This window comes from Metopolophium dirhodum, chromosome 2 (assembly GCF_019925205.1).
Source record: "Metopolophium dirhodum isolate CAU chromosome 2, ASM1992520v1, whole genome shotgun sequence".
Classification (NCBI taxonomy): domain Eukaryota; kingdom Metazoa; phylum Arthropoda; class Insecta; order Hemiptera; family Aphididae; genus Metopolophium; species Metopolophium dirhodum.
The window spans coordinates 9895052-9917803 of NC_083561.1; the positions used below are offsets into that span (position 1 = coordinate 9895052).

At 30.0% G+C, this 22752-nt stretch overlaps 1 protein-coding gene across 2 annotated transcripts in view; it reads right to left on the minus strand.

The window, feature by feature from the left end:
* LOC132937915 (uncharacterized) overlaps nucleotides 1-22420 on the minus strand; it is a 61739-nt gene extending 39319 nt beyond the window's left edge. The window contains exon 1 of one of the 2 annotated variants that reach the window (XM_061004518.1): nucleotides 22200-22420. The gene's annotated coding sequence lies outside the window, so the exon portion shown is untranslated. Of the gene's footprint in view, nucleotides 1-21543; nucleotides 22076-22199 lie in introns of those variants that run through there. The other variant, XM_061004515.1, reaches the window with a different exon arrangement.
* Between the last annotated feature and the right edge of the window lie 332 nt (nucleotides 22421-22752).

The window sequence follows — 22752 nt, forward strand, 5'->3', positions numbered from 1 at the left end:
TGTATTGATGTATAGATACAATACTGTAAGTTAATACTATATTACTAAAATTATACTATACTATATTACCTAAGCGAGAGAAAACAAATAAATTGGATAGAACTTGCGATTGCGTATGAATTATTTTTTTGGGAACACGATTGGGTATGATGGGCGTAACTTCTATGGTCCAAAATAACCTTCCTCTTTTTGCCCAAATGTGATAAAACCGTTTCCTCTTTTTCTCCTAATAATAATTGTTTTTTTTTTCGACCACTGTTTTCGTTCAACATTTTGGGAAACATGCCTCAAAATAATTTATTTTTAGTAATTTATTATTAATTATTATACTGTGGAGGTATATTTTTAATATCTAGAAAATCGGTTTAATAAAGCCATTTATAATTACTCAGATAACGAGAGCCCTACGAAGAGGGGACTTCTACTTAGTTCTACTTAGATTACCCTCCAACATTTTGTGATGTTTGTGTTCATTACATAATTATACTAGATAGGTATTTGCGCATTTATCATGAGGTTACTGGTTATTAAAAAAATGGAATTCTACATGTGTAGTTGAATGGCATACATACATATTATATAATTCATACTGAGTTAACCCTACTCTATTACATTGTTGGATTATATCGTCGGTTTTAATTTACGTTCTTTTATTTTCTCATCTTAAAGAAAGTGATGTAAATGGATCTTATTTAATTTAATAAATTTCAATTTAGACTTCTTGTTTTACAGCGAACCATGTACCGATATAATATATATAAATATATTATGGAGAATTACAATAAAAACTTTAATTAAAGAACGTGTTAAATGACTCACACGCACTTGTTGCTACTATTATATGTACAGAAATATTTTTTACAGTCATAAAAACACTGTTACTCATATATAGTCGTTTTAGGTATAACTTATAAGTTTTTTAGTTAAAACTTTATATGTTATAACATAATAGTTTATGTTTAATAAACCTGTAATTATACCTTGGAGTTTTTAAAATAGTTTGCATAAACACAAAAAAAAACCTAAGCAGTAATAACTATAGTAAGCAAATATCAAACATAAATTATTTTGAGCCATGCTTCCCAAAAACTTTTGAGCGTATAACCATAGGCAAAAAGAATGGTAATATTACTTGTCAAAAAGTAGAAAATAGTTAAATACAATTGTGTGAAAAGAGGAACGTAATTAGGTAAAAAAAGAGTACAATAATAACATCATATTATAAATTTCACTTTTTTATCGTATGGCTTTTCGGATTGATTTGATATACCTGAATGTTGCATTTCGAAGTCGGTTTTCATCATCAGCTCGATTATAATTATTCCCATAACTTATTTGAAATTGAGACATCTGTTTTTCGTTTACAATTAACTTGGTATTTGATTTTTTCGCCGTATCTATATAATATATGATTATGCTCACTCAAAACTTTAAATTCATCGATTTTAATCATTCAATGTTAGTTAATATGCAGGTGTAAACAATGTACATCCATTTATTTTTCCGTCTTTTCGCTGACTTATAAAACGATATTTACTTAACTAATTCCAAGGATTTTCCCCGTTCTGACGTAATTATTTTGATTGAATTTTACACATTTTACACAACATGAAAATATATTAAAATAATGTTGGTCATACGTAACTGAACGTTCTAATAATATCTGTCTAACGGGACTAATAAAATCTACATAGTATACCTATAGATAGCAGTGAGACCTTTTATTACACAATAATAATTTTCTAACGTTTCCAGTTTCGTCTATACTATACTCCTAACTACCTAGTATATTATTCAACCATGATTTCCCGGTGTGGCAACCTTACACGAAATAACGGTACGGAATAGTTTTATGAAAAAGGTAAGTACCACCGATAAGCACCAGCACCGTACGCATTTCCACCCATTAAATTGGCCTCAGCTCGGGGCAATGAATTTATTTTCACTACATCATAGAAGCGTACCTACCTACGTTTATATTATTATAAGGTTACAATATAATATTATATCGTATCGCCATGATGTAAGCATACATTTACGGTACAGCTATGGTACTACAAAATACAAATACGACGTCGTGCAGGAATCGCCACCGTTCGAACGTGACGGGAAATCGGTCGATACTCGATGGACACCTTCGAGAGATTAATGAGGAAAAATAAAAATAAATTATAAAATATCATAACCGGGGTACAACGAACGGCTGCTTCGGCGTCGCCTAAACCCAGGGGAAAATTCACACGCGTGCGAAAGTCCAAACTTCGGACACCCGTTGCACGTGTAGTTATCACAAGTACCTAACCTATACACGAACTCGGGTAACGCATATTATTATTATGCGAGTGCGGTTTCGGGGCGTAGTCCACGGCGGTCATTTTATTTTATTTTTTTTTCGTTTTTTACTTTCGGGAAACCGCCACCTCGTCGTCGTCACGTAACAATGCGCACGCTCGATTATACTAATAGCGTGCACGATTCATTTTTTACTCGAAACGCGAAAGGAAATTGATGAACCGCAGTCCTCTGTCCGTCCACAACGACTGATTTTATAATATATTATAGGGCCAATGGTCCATATTATACTCACCGCGGACAATCGCATGCACGCTACAGAATGCATATTATATGTATAGCGTATAATATGACCCGCGTACAAACGGCGAAACGACATGTACTCGGGGGAACGCAGCAAATTAAAGATATCGGATCGCTTTTTTTATAATTTCAAAAAAAACTGCAGCAGTTACTATTGCTACTGTAGCAGTTACCGATTAACGAAACGATTGTATTTTTCGCTATGGAAAACTCGTTTCCGCTTGATCCGCGTACGGCGTCGAGTAAAGCCTATTCACGCGACATAACACATACACACACACACACACACACGTATATAATATAACATAAATATCTATACATTTAATATATGTATATAAATTACAAAGACCGTCGTCGTTCTTTCTCGAGGTTTCTATTGACATACGTTATGCATCCCACAGCAAAACGTGTGATCACAGAGCGCTACAACAGACTATAATGTATAATATTATACACGTGCGCGCTAAGCTTGTCGTGAAAACGAAAACGTTTTAAAAGGACACATCGAATTCGACTATTGGGCGCGCGCTTTAGTATATACAATATGTGTGTGTATTGCTAATACGACGTCGACGCGTTCTAATCGAATTAATGGACGCTATATCGAACGCGCGTCGCGCCAGTCCATTAACGTCGAGGATTAAGTGATTCCATAAATTATGGGGGTGAACGATCCAGCTGCCGAGAGCTGTGTGTCGTATCGGTTTTTCTTGCGTCACGGTATAGTCCATGAGTGCAGACGATGTCGTCGCCTCTGTGTACGTATATTGTATATATACTTATAAATTATACGGAATATACTTAAAGACCCGACGTTTTTCTCACATCGTTTATCTAGAGTCCTAGGCAAATGGAGCAATGTATCGGTTCGACATGAATACATGATGTTCTATTGTGCTTGGCGCCTTATAGTGCCGTAGTACCTATATTCACAGATTTCTGTAATACACTAGATATAAGGAACTCGTGTCATCAAATAAATATTTTTTCAATATTCGCTCGATTGGCAAATTCAGATGGCCATTTAAATTAAATGGATATTAATATAACTAATAAATGTATATTTCGATTTGCAATTCACGGTCATTTTTCCAACCCAAAAAATAATGGCGGAAAAGCTTTAATTATTTTATGTTCGTTTTAATCAAAGTAGGTACCAAATTTAGTATATAGTACCTATGTAGAAATGTGTAATTATATTATGGCCGTCACCCGTCCGCTCGTGTTCGTGTTTTTTAATTTTTACTACCATAGCATCCGCCATCACACCTAAAAATTCTATACACATACATCAAAATATATATTATGCACTATGCAGCCACTGAACATAGAAAATATAATAGTGGCCCTTGTAAACATTCGTTTAGCAACCTTTTAGGTGGAGAATTCCACCTACCTAATCACATTTATATAATAATAGATACAATCATTAATTTTGAACTAACTGTGTTTCTCTGAATAAAACCTAAGTATCGCAGAGAATTACACACAACTGTGTATTTTTTTACGGCTACCACAACAACAGTTTGAAACTCAAACATTTATTCGATTTTATTACAGAGTATTATAATTTACAAATAGTTAACTTATATATACCTATAAGTTACTGCAGATTTTACTTACTATTTTTTTATTTTTTACGAAAAATACTTGTGCAAATTTTCTTATATTTTGTATTAATTTGAAACATAGTTTTTACTATTATACATTATTATACAATGTTTGAATAATGATATAAAACTACAGCACATATATTATAATGCCACACTAGTACACTACAGTCATTACTGAAAACTTTTTTTACACTCTTTTAAATCAAACTACTATCTTTGTGTGACCATCACAAATTTTATGAACTTTTACTAACTTCACTAGAGCCGTCTTTGTCGATTCACAGGTTGTTTCTGTCCCATACATTTTCTAAATTAATTTGATGTCACATTCATCATATATTGCGTTATTATATTCCTGTTTCACCACTCCAGGTGGTATTTAGTTTCGTGTTACGCCCACGTATAATTTAATAATTTATAATCCACAATTATTTTGTACAAATGAATAATATATATGTAGATGTATACACGTAATACGTACAATACTATAATATACAACCTTTTATATCCCACTGCTCTCTATGTGTGTAAAATTGGGGATTTTTTCAGTATTCTTTTTTTTTTTGGACTTCAAATACTGATTACCGAATATACCAGCCACTCACTACTAAATATAAATGTGCAGTTTAAACATAATATACAACAAAAAGTCTCCCTATAGCCCATTAAAATAAATTGAAAAATAATTTTAATATTTTAGATTTTATTTACGAATCTTATCCATGTATAAAAAGGTGGTATGTACATAATAATATTACTGACTATTTAAAAATTTAAATAAATATTTTGACTAAAAAATTCCTTACTTTCCATGGACAATTTGTATGAACCTCGACTCAAGACCACTAGCCATAGTATACTCTAATAATGAATCGAAATACGTATAGGAAATCCGACCTTTAATAACAACGCCGGTTGCGAGTGTTTGAACATTTTTAATATCCAATGTAGAAATCAGTTATACTTAAACATAAATGCTTTAGGTATTTAATTTGAATATTTTATGAATTTTTGAGTACAAAATAATTTCCAAATTCTCGTAACTTGTAATTTCTGTATACCAGTTGAATTATCGTCGACATGCTGGTAATAGTTATTCATTTGATAAATACAATTTTTTTGGTTAAGCATGCATCGGCTATTGTGGATTCATAATGAATAATAAATAGAAAATACTGGCTATATAGCAAACACTAGATACTACCCTTTATATATTTGTATTCAGTGTAATATTTAATAACGGTATACCTTTATTTAGGCGCGTTCGAAAAATACAATTCGAGGTTTCGTGAACAGGTGTTTGTTTCACACGATCCCCACCCCCACTCCCTCACAGACAAGACATTTATTCAAAACTAAAACAATAATTCATGTCGAACATAAAGTTTCTATAAAAAAAAGAGTGAGAGAAATAGTCTCCAATTAAAAACTTCGAATATTCGAGAATAAATGATGAAGAATATTTAAATATTTAAACATTTCTATACATATACATTTCATAAAATCAATAATATGGTTTAACCATTAAATGTCTCGTATCTGTCGGTTACGGTGCAAAGATGAAAATCGTCGATCATTTTGATAGCGTTTGAACAACTCGTTCGTGCTCCATGAATGGAAATAACAATAATTTATTTTTTTAACTTTATATCTTTTAAGTTTAATATTTATTTACCGCAAATTTTATTTCAAATGACCTTCTCGTAAAACGTCTTGATGATGAAATATGATGGAGAAATGGCAACCGTGTTATATCCTCGTTAGGGTAGAATGTTATATTTTTTTATGTACTGTAGTGTGCTATGCATGTTTAGTGCCTATAATATTATTTTTTCGTTATATTATATTACGTTAAATTAATTTCTTCTCCTATCGACTAAAATAATAATAATTTTAAAGCAAGGGAGTGACCTTGAAACCATTATTTATAGATATAGACGAGAAGATGATGTATGCACAGCATTTGTGGCAAGACGTGAGCGGTTTAAATGAGTTGGACAATCAAACGGATTTTTTTATTTATACGACCAAACGGGTTGTTGTCCCAACGATCACTGTCCACCAATGTCACATTATCTGTTTTTCCGTTTCCCGTTTTTCGTAATAAAATTATTTTTGATTTATTGTTTTCGCACATAAAAATAAATATTATATAATGCTATTGAGTTTATAATTGAATAATTCATACAATAAATTTTTACGTTGACATGCTTCAATAATACAAATAAGATTGCACTGTGCGGTGATGGGCAGTGTAGGTAAACCACTTATGTAATTTACATTATAATTTACGAGTGTGATAATAATATGTTTTTAAAAAAATGTAAATGTATTTTAATACAATAATTAGATAACGATTATACGGCGTTATGAATAGGCTAATTAGATACACCAGTGTGTCCTCTCATTACGTTTACTCGGTATTACTGTATTAATAATTTGTTTATCAAATTTCATCAAATTAAGATATAAATAAGTAAGCATATATTATGATGTAAAATTAGTTTGCATCATAAATTTATAATCTAATCCTGCCATCAAATTTTAGATTCTCGAGATTGTACAACTTGAATATAAAATTTGATATCGAAACTTTAATATCAATTATCAAACAATTCACGATTTTAAATGGAACATAAACAAAATACTATACATACATTATAATATTATGCTCTTTTATTTGTTATTTTTTTACCATGATTAGCACTGGCTACAACTAATTTGCGCACATTTACCTTTTTTAAAACTCATTTGCTCACAAAAACATAACTCATTTGCACACAATTTACGAACAATAGAAACCTTTTCTCAATGAAACTTATCCACGTATAGTGTACATAATCTGCTTACCTCCAAAGTCCAAATTTTTGAATTGATCATTACTGATGGTGGACAATTATTATACTCAAACAACGTTTTCCTTCACCTTATAAGGCTATTATGACTTTCTGTCTCATCATATTCTGATGTCATATGACTCATAACTTATATGTTATATGACTAGCGGGTTTAAAAATATTGTTTGAACCGCTTCCTTAGAAAGCCATTATTCACAATTTTTTTCAAATTACAATTAGGTACAATCATTTTTTATACAAAAAAGTCATTAAGATTTACAAATTGCACAAATTACAATTACAATCATTTTTCATATCAAAACATTAATTTATTTATTTTTTAATACATATTTAATTTTATTGGTACGCATTTGCATTATAAATGTTAAAAGATCAATTTTTTTTGATTTGTAATCAGAATATAATATTTTCATATAATTTTTTTTTTAATATTTCTTTTTTACGCGCGGGTATTTTCTTTCTTTATTTTTTTATGAATTTATTTTTAAATCAGTATTGACTTGAATTCCCATTAGTGAGAGGTGGGAGGTATAATAAAATTTACTATTGAAGTGCATGTGAACGTTTTCAGCTCCGTTCGTTTTTCTTGTGCTATTGTCTGGTTCTGCACTAGCCCATAATTCTACAAGGAGCTATTGAAATTATTTCAGTAAATTCGTACGGAACTTCATTAGAGTTTAAATTAGATAAACCGAAAAAGTGTTTAATAGCCACCTTCCAATTTCAGAATCATTTTTCGAGTATTCATTTATAACACTTTATTTTTTTCAAACGCCTGAACCAAGTATGTAATTTATTAATTGAAAGGTGTTCAATTGATATCAATAATATTGATCGTGTTCGGGCAGTTTAAGACACCATGTACACTCAAAACTATACCTACCAGCTGGTTTTCATTGTTCACTATTTTGTGCGCAACGAGTTGTCGTAAATTTAAAATATATTTTAATATGTGCGCAAACGAGTTTCCACCTTAGCACTTTTCTAGAAGTCTGGTATATCGTATATCATATATAAGTATTTAGTTTGAAACAAATAATGTAAATAGTATGTTTAATAAATTATAAAACCAGTGTTTGGAACGTTCACTAAAATAGTGAATGCGTTTGCGTTCACGTTCATTTCACGTTCAGTGTTTCTAATATTATTATTGCAATATTTTTAGTTATTATTACGGACCTTATCTTCTAAAACCATGTTCTGGAGTGATAAGAATGAGTGATAACTTATAATAAAAAAACGCGACCGTCTTGGAAATACCTTGTACCTCATGTTTTCGTAATTGTTCACGTATATTAATTAATAATATAATGAAGTACCTTCTTAAATGAGGTCTTAAAACCAATCTTGTTAGTTATTTCATATTTCAATATTTGGCCATATGGGATATCATTGATAATAATATTTATTACTATTTACTATCACTTTTTTTTTATCAAATGAAAATTTAATGAACGAAAAGGTCGTTCGCGTTTATGGCTCGTTCACATAAAATAGAACGCGTGTTTTCCAAACACTGAATAAAACCCAGAAAGAACTTCAAATATAACTACAGGTGTCTCATTGTGTAAGACGATAATCGTCCGAAATAAAGGCATCTTTAAACCTTACAATGTACATATTTATTTGAATAATAAACAGAAATGCATGGGTCAACATTTAAAATTTGTTTTATCATATGTTTAAAACGGCTCACTAGGGTTATCAGAAAACACAAAAAAAATAATAATTTTTTTTTAAAGAGAGTACAAATACTTTAAAGTGAAATCCTTGTATGCAATTCTATTGTTACTTATTTTTTTATTTTAATTCTCAAATATATTTTGAACACAGTTGACTAACTTTATTTTAATTACTTACACTAAAATCCATAATGTATAATATAGTGATTATAATTAAAATCAAATATAAATTATAGGAATAACTATTAAGTAATAACCAATGTCCGATATCATCTAGGCCCTAGGGGCTAGTAAATAATTATTAGATAATGTATAATGTATATATATAATACATATTTATAAACTTAGTGTATATTATTGTTTATTGTATATGCTCCTATGAGATTACATCAGTTAAGAACCTATAACGTAATTCATAATATTTATTAGAATTGAATTAATAGTAAAACTAAATTTAATATATTTGTATAAGCAAATTTATACAAATAGTTAGGTACTGGAAATAAACAGCTGCATTTATTAATTTTAGTTTGCAAATGTTAATAGATTGCCCGGATATGGACTCAATAAACCAACTTTTAAAACTTCTAAAAATGATTGTTTTCACGAGTATTATGTATACGAGGTACCAAAATATGTATACTGTCTAACATGTTATTAAGGTTAAGGGTATTGAATAAGTGGTGATTTTCTGCCTTTGTTTAACACACACGAGCATAACATATAGGAGTTAGATGAGTTATATTTCCAACGTACCAATTGATCTAGTAATTCGATAAAAATGCTGAAAACATGATTTGAATTTTTCGTAGTCTACTTGAGATCTTCCCCTCGTTTTTTTAATTAATAAAAATAATTTTAAAAAGCCAATTTTTTAATTTCTACTTTTTTAGGATTTAAGGAAATAAAATTAAAAGTGGTTCCATCTCAAGTGTACATGACAATAAATTTAAATAGGTTTCCAGAACTCTTATCAGTTCACTAGAATAGTATGATGGAAATATCACATCCAAATTCCTATGTACCACGCGTGTTCAACAAATACAGAAAATCACTGCTTACAATCCCATTAAAGAAAATATAAAATCAATTATTGGCGTTATACGTTACACTTTATGCTTTCAAGGAAATAGAAATGGCGTACAGAAAACACCATGTAATACTGAGTGTACACTGTACGATACTGGAAACTGGAACTGTACACACTATACACGTGATATCTGAGGAAAAACCTTGGAGTGAACGTTAACAATAATAATATCCACACCTATAATATACGCATACAAAACTCGTGTCTTAAATTACAAATAAATATTTATTGTTTGCGTACTTTATAAAATACACATTAAAAACAATAAAAATTAATTATTATACAATATTATTATGATAGTTACATATTGCAATTTAGTAAATTATATTTACAAAGGGTATTGAATAGGTACAAAAATATTTCTACGGATAAAATTAATGATTATTTATTATTTTCATTATTTATTTAGTATCCACCTAACTTAATAACGTGTATATGAAAACGTAAAATAAAATATAAATTTATTTAAGCAATAATTGAAAATATTAAGAGTTCGAATAAATTACATAGGAAACTGTCATAAAAATGATGGAAAAATTTGAAGTGACGTGGAAGAGCAAAAAAAAAGATTTTTTGTCAGTCATGGCTACGTCGACCGGAAAGACTATTTCCCTCTTTCATTCTGTACTCCACTCTCTCTACCTCTCTTATTCGTGAAAGACTGGAACAGCACAAATATACTTTTATCAAACAGTATTCGTCTGCTATTGAGATAACCACCGATTGGAAATAATTAATATATGTCTTGCAATCGAACGGATAAGATCGGACAATCAACATCGGCCACTGGCGACGACTGTCCCCTAGGGATATTATTATTACTACTTTAGCGGTGGCCAACAGTTTTCCGAATTCGCGTGTTGCACGATATTCGTTGACTTAGGTTTTTATAATTTTATTTTCATATATACAGTGATACTAGTGATACTACGTACAGGGTAATTCACCGAGCACGCTCATCCCACTATTATCCTTTATTAATAATGCTTTAATTTTTTTTTAATCCTGGTTTTTGAATTTTTATAAATACTGAAATGCCGTATTTTAAAATAATTTTTTTTCCACTGAGTGGTGGTACAAACTTGATTTTTCTAATAAATTTAAATCGAAATTCGACAAGTAATTTCTGAGTTATTTATCTTTAATTACCACGTTCGTGAAGTTAGCCCACCTAAGTACTTCAATTTTTTTTAAAGCTATGCCATTATTTTGCAAGTTATTTGCAAGTATTTGCAAGTCTATTTTTAGAATTTGCAAGTCCAAACTTTCACCGTGAATCCAAAAACTGAAAAGGTGGGCCAACTTCACGTAGCCCACCCATTTTGACCGAGAACTTCAAAATCGGTATCAAACGAAAGCTAATGATTAGCAAGTATCTGAAAGCCCCTTTTTGAAATTTGCAAGTCCATCAGGCGGCCGCTATAAACTTTTGAACTTGTGAAGTTGGCCCACCTACTTTGTCCTAGAACTTCAAAATCAGCACCAAATGAAAGCTACTGATTAGCCAGAATTTGCAAGTCTGGTTTTAGAATTTGCAAGTCATCCGGGTGGCCAGTAAGAGCTTTCAAAGTTTAGAAGTTGGCCCACCCAAGTTGTCCCAGAACTTCAAAATAGGTATCAAACGAAAGCTAATGAATAGCAAGTATTTGCAAGTTCGTTTTTAGAATTTGCAAGTCACTCGGGTGGCCACTAAGAGCTTTCAAAGTTTGGAAGTTGGCCCACCCAAGTTGTCCCAGAACTTCAAAATAAGTATCAAACGAAAGCTAATGATTAGCAAGTATTTGCAAGTCTACTTTTAGAATTTGCAAGTAACTCGGGCGGCCAGTAAAAGCTGTCAAAGTTACGAAGTTAGCCCACCCAAATCGACCTAAAACTTTGAAAATGGTACCGAACAATAGCTTTTCATTTGCAAGTATTTGCAAGTCCAGTTTTAGAATTTGCAAGTCATTAAGGTGGTCGCTAGAAGTGGTTTCTTACTTTTGAAGTTTTACTGTTGCCATTTTTTATTCAAATTAGTTTTTTATTTTTATCGGTATCAATAACACATATTTTATTCGTTTTTTAATGTATGATTGATTATATGTTGATGTGTTGAAAAAAAATGAAAGCACTGTCGAAGTGTTATGGCAGTATGGCACTATTATTGTTTGACCATAAATTTAAGGCTGTGTACGCCTACGGTATAAAGTACTCCTTATAAGTAGTCTCGCTGTTTCTCAAAGACCTGAAACTTCAAAGTGGGTAGGTATCAAACGAAAGGTAATTATTATAACAAACATTTGCAACTTTGCAAGTCACTATGGCGGCCGCCATTAGCTTTTGAAGCTGGGAATTTTGAACCAGCATATGTCCTACCATTTTGGACTTATGATATTATAAACTAACATGAATTATAACGTTTATGTTTTGTAATTTTTATTCAAGTTTATATATTTATAATTATTTTGTTGTACATGCAAAATATACACTATTTTTTGTTTCCAAACTTCTAAACGAATGCATTTAAGGTTGGTCCACAATATTTTTTTTGTTCTTTGAGAAACAGTGAATATACCTACTTATAAAGAATACTTTATATCATAATGTACACCATAGGCGTACACCATAGCCTCAATTTATTTCTGATCGAGCCTGGAACAATCATAGTGCCATACTGCCCTAATACTTCAACAGTGCTTTAATTTTTTGAAGACACATCAACATACAATCATACATTCAAATTGTAAACGAATAACTGTGTTATTGATATCGATAAAAATAAAAAAACTAATTTGAATAAAAAATTTAAAATGAATGAAAAAAATCTAAATCTAATTAAAAAACCGTCCAAATGCGAGTCGGACTCGCGCTCAAAGGGTTCCGTACCATCATCAGCTATAAACATGTTGGCAACACTGCTTATATTATATTATATTCTAGGATTTTTAGTATTAATTGTTGTAATAGCGGCAACAGAAATACATAATCGGTGAAAATTTCAACTTTCTAACTTCCATGGTTCATGAGATACAGCCTGGTGATAGACGGACGGACAGCGGAGCCTTAGTAATATAGGGACCCGCTTTACCGTACGGAATCCTAAAAGGATAGTTGAATAAAATAAATCTACATTTATTAAAAAAAAATCTATATTAAGTAAAATGTAATATAATATTAATTTAAATAAAAAAAATAAATATTAAATAAATAGTAAATAAATATTGAATCCATTGTATATACAACATACATTAATATACCTAAGCTATGTTATGTTCAATATGCATAAGCTACACTGTAGGTTAAACTCCTATGGTACACTATAAGTTACAACATACAGACATAACGGAATGTACCTAAAGACTAAACGATTAAAACTGCAGATTTGGTTCCAAAAATCAAAACAGCGAGGAGTGTCGTACAAATCAATACAAACGTGGTACAAGGAATGGTATAATAATATTTTTGAAAGCCTTAATTAGGGGTTATAAGATATGAATCCCTGAGTAACTTCTAAATTGTAAAAGCGAGCCACAAGCATATTTTAAAATTATTAGCTTTATTTGATAACCAATTATAAAATTCTCGATCGAAACAGTTGGCCCAAAATTCCCAGCTTCAAAAGCTAATGGCGGCCGCCATAGTGACTTGCAAAGTTGCAAATGTTTGTTATAATAATTACCTTTCGTTTGATACCTACCCACTTTGAAGTTTCAGGTCTTTGAGAAACAGCGAGACTACTTATAAGGAGTACTTTATACCGTAGGCGTACACAGCCTTAAATTTATGGTCAAACAATAATAGTGCCATACTGCCATAACACTTCGACAGTGCTTTCATTTTTTTTCAACACATCAACATATAATCAATCATACATTAAAAAACGAATAAAATATGTGTTATTGATACCGATAAAAATAAAAAACTAATTTGAATAAAAAATGGCAACAGTAAAACTTCAAAAGTAAGAAACCACTTCTAGCGACCACCTTAATGACTTGCAAATTCTAAAACTGGACTTGCAAATACTTGCAAATGAAAAGCTATTGTTCGGTACCATTTTCAAAGTTTTAGGTCGATTTGGGTGGGCTAACTTCATAACTTTGACAGCTCTTACTGGCCGCCCGAGTTACTTGCAAATTCTAAAAGTAGACTTGCAAATACTTGCTAATCATTAGCTTTCGTTTGATACTTATTTTGAAGTTCTGGGACAACTTGGGTGGGCCAACTTCCAAACTTTGAAAGCTCTTAGTGGCCACCCGAGTGACTTGCAAATTCTAAAAACGAACTTGCAAATACTTGCTATTCATTAGCTTTCGTTTGATACCTATTTTGAAGTTCTGGGACAAAGTAGGTGGGCCAACTTCACAAGTTCAAAAGTTTATAGCGGTCGCCTGATGGACTTGCAAATTCTAAAACCAGACTTGCAAATTCTGGCTAATCAGTAGCTTTCATTTGGTGCTGATTTTGAAGTTCTAGGACAAAGTAGGTGGGCCAACTTCACAAGTTCAAAAGTGTATAGCGGCCGCCTGATGGACTTGCAAATTTCAAAAAGGGGCTTTCAGATACTTGCTAATCATTAGCTTTCGTTTGATACCGATTTTGAAGTTCTCGGTCAAAATGGGTGGGCTACGTGAAGTTGGCCCACCTTTTCAGTTTTTGGATTCACGGTGAAAGTTTGGACTTGCAAATTCTAAAAATAGACTTGCAAATACTTGCAAATAACTTGCAAAATAATGGCATAGCTTTAAAAAAAATTGAAGTACTTAGGTGGGCCAACTTCACGAACGTTTAATTACCTACCTACTGTAATGATAAAATTCGTTAATTATGATTTTACATAAAATATAAAATATATATTATAAAATTTGGTCTCATTTGGAAAAAAAAGTGTGTACGACCACAGAAATTAAATGATAACAAATATAAGTATCTATTTGAAATTATAGTCCTTACGCATACTTAAAGAATCCAAAACTTTTGAATTTGAATAAATGAGTTATTAGAAGGATGTTAGCAGCACACTATTTGTTTTCTCTTATTGACCCACACGCACAACATAGCAAATGTACGTTCAGCAGAACTAACTTTGTGTTGTATACCTTCAGTATTATAGTAAAATAACTTATTATCAAACTTAATTTTAGGAACATTATTCGTGTTTGTACGTTGGCTTTTTACGATATATCAATTTTAAAGCGAGATAAGAACATTTTTAAATTTTAATATTTTACATATTCGTATTATGGCCTATGGGGGTGAACAAACTTTATGAATCATTCTGTATATAGTCCACGCGTCAGCAAATCGCATTCGAAAATAGCGATTATGATAGGGTGATGAGGATGAGTAGGAAAAAGAAGAGGAAGAGGGTTCCTGAGGAACATCGAGTAGATCCCTTGGGAACGCTAAAAACGGTTTTCATTTATATATAGGTCAAGTTATACGCGTACATACATACACCACTGCACGGGGACACGAACGCGTATGGATATATTCTATAGTCGTTTTACTACCGTGCGATGTCAACACGTTTAAAAAAAACGAAATGGTAAAAATGTTGGATATTTTTACAGACAGGGTGCTGTGAAGAAAGATACGATACGAAATAATGTCATAAACTCGTCGTTTTTATGTAAGCAAACTGGGGCGGCGATGATGGTCTTAAGTACCGGTACGTGTGCAACGAATATTGCCAAGTATTAGTGGTTTTTCATTTTTTTCTCTAGCGGTTTATTAAGGTCGTCTGTTAAAATAATATACCCTAGGTTATAACCTGTATAGTAAGATAAAAATAAATATCGTTTTCACTGAACAAATAAAATATGATGCTAGTTCACCTACATATGTTTAAAACAGACATTTAAATCGTTAAATATGTGTTTTTTCAATATTTAATTATTAATTGTAGATTTTTTATAGTACTTACAATATTTAACTACATTTTAGATTCTGAACTAGGTATTGTATTAATATTGGTTGTACAGTGTTATAACTTATAAGAGTGATATTGCTTATTAAATATTATAATATAGTACATTCTTTTATATAATTAAACGGCTAGACAATCATGTATAATTAAAATTTAAAAAAACACAATATTACCGGCCTATACCATAAGAAAAGTTAAACACTTGGAATTAAAACATACAAAATATTCAAATAATTGTGATATCATTTTATTTTTATGGTTTGCTATTCGAACACATTTGTATTCGAATAAATTATTTAGATAAAAATGTCATCAACCTGCGTCCTGCATACAATCCATTTAATATAGATTAAATATTTGACACAAATGGAGCTTTCAATAGTAATGTTAGAATTTTTGTTGCATCTTATTGTAATTCAGAAAATATATTATAAATGCTAGTAAACCTTTTAAAATAAAATTAGATATAGGTACTTAATACAATTTAAACCGTTTTTAAATAGAATTATAATTCTTATAATTGTTTTTTCCCGGTATTTATTTTATGCAATTTATAATTTTAATGTACATAAGCTAAAAATTATGTAACACCTGCAAAATAATGTCACATTGATTTAATGATATCTATGTAGTCATATGTGTAACATAATAAACACATTTAAAGAACCTTTACTCATAAATATTTTTTATAAGCACATTAAATATTTCAATTTCTTATTCTTATTCCTAAAAACTATAGAGTTTATACTGAGCTCTGATCACAATTGTTTTCCAATTGTATTATTACAGTGTCACAAGTTCTGTAAGATACAGTAAAACTGCCATAGTTTTTTCTTGTCTAGTAATGAGACTTTATACACAATTAAATTACTTATCTACTGCAGTCTACACTAAACATTTGTTTTATTTATAAACAATACAACTAACAACATAGTACCTACTACCTATATCATTGAGTATTTTATTTCGTTATTCTTGGTGCGAGACAATGATATATGATCATTTATGATAAATCATTACTAAAATAAATTATTTTGAGAGGAACTCAGTTCCCTTTATTGCTTATTTTTTACACTTTAGTGGGTAGAATTCTACTCTAAAATATGATTACAAAAAATAAATTTAACGTACCTTCTTAAAAATATTTCATATTTTTTTTAAATACATTAATTAATAAATTAAATTACAAAAGGGTCTGTATTAAAAGGCCATACCTACTGTAGATTGTTTTGTAATTTCATAATTATAATATATGAAAACTATTATAAGAACCAATACAATTTGATAAATATTTATATAATATACCAACCCAATTGATATATTAAATAGAGGAGTATAGGTATTTTATCCATGACACGACGTTCTTTTTTGTAAATGTTTTATAAAAATGAACTGCTTGCTTGAATCCTAAAACCTATAATATTATTTGAAAAATGAATGAATAATGTATAAAAAAAAATCGTAATACTTTTATTAAGTACCTATTAAATGTTGTTAATAAAATATATTATAGAGGTTTGAAATAAGAATGGAATACAGATACAATCAAATACAAATAAAAATTTAAAAATGTTTGATAATAATTCTATGATAACGTTTCAGTGAATCGATTATACGATTACACTTGAGTATTTTTTTTTAAGAAATAAACTACGTGCCTTGACAAAATAAAGACAAATTTAGACAGCAAAGAATTCGTCATGGAATCCGGGTGTCTGTAATTAAAAATTCCTTTAGTTGCGTAAAAATTAATCAATTAAATAGCTTATTCAATAAAATTTAAAAATATATTAAAGAATTAATGTACCATTATATATAATTAATATTGTTCGAGAGTCTGAGAGACAAGATTAATGAACCGTGTTGAACCTATTAAGAAAATTACATTTGAATTGCAAACTATCAGGTTAATATTTCTTCGATTTATGGGCTTTTTATAAATTACATGTTTTATTTTTCTCCTTCGTAAAACCCAATTTTTAGTTGATCGAGGTATAGTGTATAATGTATATTCCATATTATACCATATACTCAGTATTCACATAATATAAAAAATATATATGTACATATTATATAATATATTTTATAATACCTATAGCAATAAATATATATATATATATATAATATCGATTTAGATTTACTATTGGGTTATATATTCATATATATATACAAGATCAACTCGAATATAAACATTTTTTCCAGCATATTTCCCCATTTACCAATTCCCTTCACCCAAGAACTTTATATTTTTATTATTTATTATTATATTTTGTAAATAACGTTTAAACATTTATTTGTATTTCTGGTATGTATACCTAACATATGTTATTCTATATCAAATACGAATAAAAGGTTTTTTGTAAAATATTACCTCACATGTAAAATATAAGTGTTTCCGATAAATAGGTAGATATTAACAGTTTGCAGTTTTTCCGTAAATCTTGGTATTCGACAGAAATTAAGGTTAATTTTATAGAAAATGTGTTTTGAGATAATATATTCATTGAATTTCTTCAAACAGCTAATAATGTTGTTACTTTGGACAGTATTTAGACACAGTAGCACATGCATTTAAAACCATTTTATCATCAGATTAATTGTAATACCAACCCACCAATGGGCTATGACTCTAATAACTATAAAAGTAAGTTTAATGTTTATATTTATATTAAAGAAATAATTAATAAACACATACTTTTATTCAATGGAATCGTGTATAATATATATATATGTATAAAAAAAATATTTCTGTAATATTTATAACAAAAAATAGTATAAAAATCTGGACTCGTGCATACGTTGGAAGTCTACTATCAGTAGCAGTAGGGGTCGATAAAATATGTTTCGTAATAGTTGAAATTTGAGTTAGGAATGTTAACATTTTAAAAGAGTACTATTGCATTCTAAACAACAATTAGCTATTCAAAATTCAAATTTCAAAGTTGTTCAAGCAGTATATTTTCACTTATACGAAAAAATATTTTGTTTTAAACAAATTATATAAAAAACGAAATGGGATAAAAAAAATCAAATTAAACTTGATGGTTCTACAACTTTTATGGTCAAAAAATTGCATAGGCACCTACTTGGTATTTATAAAATAAAACATTTGTTACTTTGTTAGTATGATGAATCCTGCTAACAATTTTCAATAAAATGGCATTGTAACATTCTATACATTTATATAGATATAATTAATAATTACTAGAAAACTATAATGTTTGAAAACCTTACATGATCATGTCATATAATATACAATTTGGAAGACCTTGTAGATAAATATGTTTATAACATAATAAAAAATAAACCTATTATATTATAAAAGTCGTTGAATCATATTATTTACTTTAATCTATTTGTAATAAATCTTAATTTAGTATATTATCTTAATTTTTCTTAACATAATTCTTTGATTAAAAAATAATTATATAATATATAATTATTTATATTGTTATTACGTTATTGGTCATTGGTATATTGTAAAACAACATTGTAATACATCATAATCTGTACATGAATAATAAGTATTTATAATTTGTTTTGAATTGCAATTACAATAACTCTTATTAAACGTATTAAACAGAAATACATTTTATTTGAATAACTAAGATTTGTTAGTGCTAGTATAAGAAATTAAATCAGATGCTTAAAAAGATTTGCTCATCATTATACTTATAACTAAAATTAAAATGAAGAAATAAGACGCCAAAAAAAATAAAAAATCTAATTATTTAATTAGACATTAATTTAATAAATTTAATGTAATTAGGCGCATTGATCCATTTTCCCCTTCATTCCTATTTCGGTATTAATTTTTTTTAGTTAGTATTTTCATTTTAAATAATACTATATTATATGTATTACATGATTTATAAATAAATGTCACATTTCCAATTAAAATTAAACTTGATCACATAATTGTGTGTCATTTGGGAATGTATTCTGTATCATATTTTATTTTTGAAATGATAAATGATTCTTATCAAAGAAATTTCTTGTACTTATACAATTAAAACTTAAGCATAGGTACATCATCATGTTTTAAAAATCATAGTTTTATTGAAGTAACGTACATTCACAGAATGTAATAGCATTTTGTAGGTAGGAATCTTTATTTAAACCTTTTATATTATATATGATTGTATCTTTTCTTATTATTGTGTCATATTATTATGTTATTTAATTTTAAAGCCCTCAATATTATTATGCACTGACGTCTAAATTATAAATTACTATTGTAGTGTTACAATCTATGCATGGTAATGTAAATATTATCCAGTAACCCATAACATCAAACAATACATTATTATTAATTATATTGTAAGATATTGCAGGATGCAAATTATGTGTGTTTCACCTACCTATTCAATATTAATCCAAATCCATCTATCGATTTATGTACCTGTGTAATTTGTAGGTTGTAGGTATATTATAATTTATAAGTATCCGATATTAATATTTGGTTTGAACGTTTACCTTACTCAATAGGTATAACCTATACCTATCTTCTGTGTATACATACATTAATCCAATAGCTTGAGACTACATGTGGCCATTGTGTATATAGGTCTATCATAAACTTTGTACTACTCAAACAAAATATTATTTTAAGCTTTTAAGCATCATTTTCACATATATTTATTGATCTCATTTTATCATTTTATTGTAAATCAAATAATGTTGAAGAGTCGTCTTTCGAATGTAATGTTATTATTGTTGTCTAATTTTATAGGTAATTACCTATTATAATTTATAACTCAGCACCATAGGTACTAATTAAAAGAGAGTAAAACAATACAAGTGCCAAACAGATAGTCTTGTCTCTCTACATAAATGGTTGTTGGTTTAACGAAAATCCGACAAGATCGTTCAAAACTATTGTATTGTAATACAATATAATTTCCACCGGAAGGAAATTCAACGTAACACCAACGCACTCTAGTGATATATTCGAGAGTACAGTTTTCCAACGCACCTAACAACCAAGGTTGAAAACCATATAAACACACTTGCTATTTTAGAGATAAAGAAGACAGACCATCAGTGATGATATCAAATTATCATTTTTACGTAGGTAATCAACAAATAAAAAAAATTATTTTTCGTCTGGGTTATATCGACAACAAACAATTGTAACATAAGGTATAATAATGATAAGTGTAAATCTAGCTCACTCGAATATTTTATAATAATTTTTAAATACATTAGAAATGTCGATATCAACTTCAAAGTTGATGTAAACACGTGTACACATAAAATATATTGACGTAGATTTGAAAGCTAAAAGCATTAAATCGATGTATATATTTACTGAGGTAGAAATTGATAAGTGTGGATTTGTTATTTAAAATTTTGAATTTTGCTACTTGTATACATGACCCGATTTAACCTATTGACCCAGTAATGAGATAGTGTGTATGCAATTTTATTACGTATATCAATAATATACTGTGGTTTTATGGTCTAATTTGTAAGCGAATCATACATGATAATATGTACTATAGAAAATTGTATATTTTACGTATGGATTATATAGTCCACTGCGTACGCGGAAGTTTCAGATTTCGTATACACACGTGAAGGGCGAGATGAAAATACCCATCCGAAGGTCTACACTAACGAATGACCTACTACTATAATACTAATACTACTACTACTGATACATAGTTAGATTATATTTTATTCGCCAAGTTATCGTCGTCTAAGACTTCTACACGTATGGCTCGACAGACTCTAAATCTACCAAAACAACAGCTACGGTACTCTAAGTTTTTTGTTAGTAGGTCATTCGACTCACCTTCCATTGACAAAGTTCAGTTCACGAGTGTATGTGTGTGTATATAATAAAATAAATTATGTTAATAGACACGAGGTTCGTAAAATGATTACGTTACTCGAACTGGTCGTTGTCACGTGAATAAAAAGTGATAAACAAAAAATGAAACAATATGATACGTTCTCCACGCAAATGTAAGCAATGAAGAATAGTGTAAATACGAAACGTTAGAATTTCGGAAGGACCGCGCAGTTTAATGTAAAACAGAAAAATTATCGTACAGAATAACGTACGGCAACAAATCAATATAATGAATACAATTATAATATAATATTATAATATTCGTTAACGAAAAAATGATCAGAACGTCATAATAAATCCTCAATCCTTTTACTCGCGTTTTACTACGATAATCGTAAACGATATTTACTCCTTCTCTTTGGAGTTGTCTCGGTGTTTTTTTTTTTGCGTGTAGCGGTTCATAATTCGACGCATTCCTGCGCAATGTCCCTAGCCGAGATTTCCCCCCACCAGTCGCCCGACCAAAAAGGGGTTTTGTTGACGCGCACGTGCGGGAGCCTCACTCGCGCACAGTAGGCGTTAGTGTATGTATGTGTGTATATGTGTGTGTGTGTGTGTGTGTGTGTGTAAAACACGATGTATAACATTATACGTACAGGCACGAGAGTAAACGGTGCGCACACGACACCCCCGACGTCCGCGGAGTATTATCGTCACTTGGACGATGGTGTGAGTCAATTAGATCTTAATTTTCTTCCCCATCGAATCGTATTTTTTTTTTTATTTGTTCCGCCCCGCTATAACTACTCGTCCGGATGTATATTCAATTACGGATAGTGCGTGGGTGATACGGTGCAGTTCGTTTTCGGTCGCCCGAACATGCGCCTTAACGCCTGCACGCCTCCGACGACTGTACGGAACACGTCGATATTGACGCTTGTATTTACCCCACCGTACTTTTGGGCAGACGGAGAGTGGTCGAGATCCTGCAGTGAGGGGGTCGTGACAGCTGAGTACACCGATACAGTGTGACCGAACTGCACATGGTTGTTGATCGAGCGCGATATTGTAAGGATCAGCGCAGCGGTTCTCAACCTTAAAAGCTTCGGGATTTAAACAAAAATCCTGATCCCACCTACACATTTTGAAATTTGTTTTGATAAAATATATAGTCAGTTGGTCGAATAACATTTTTTATTTGCTTATAAA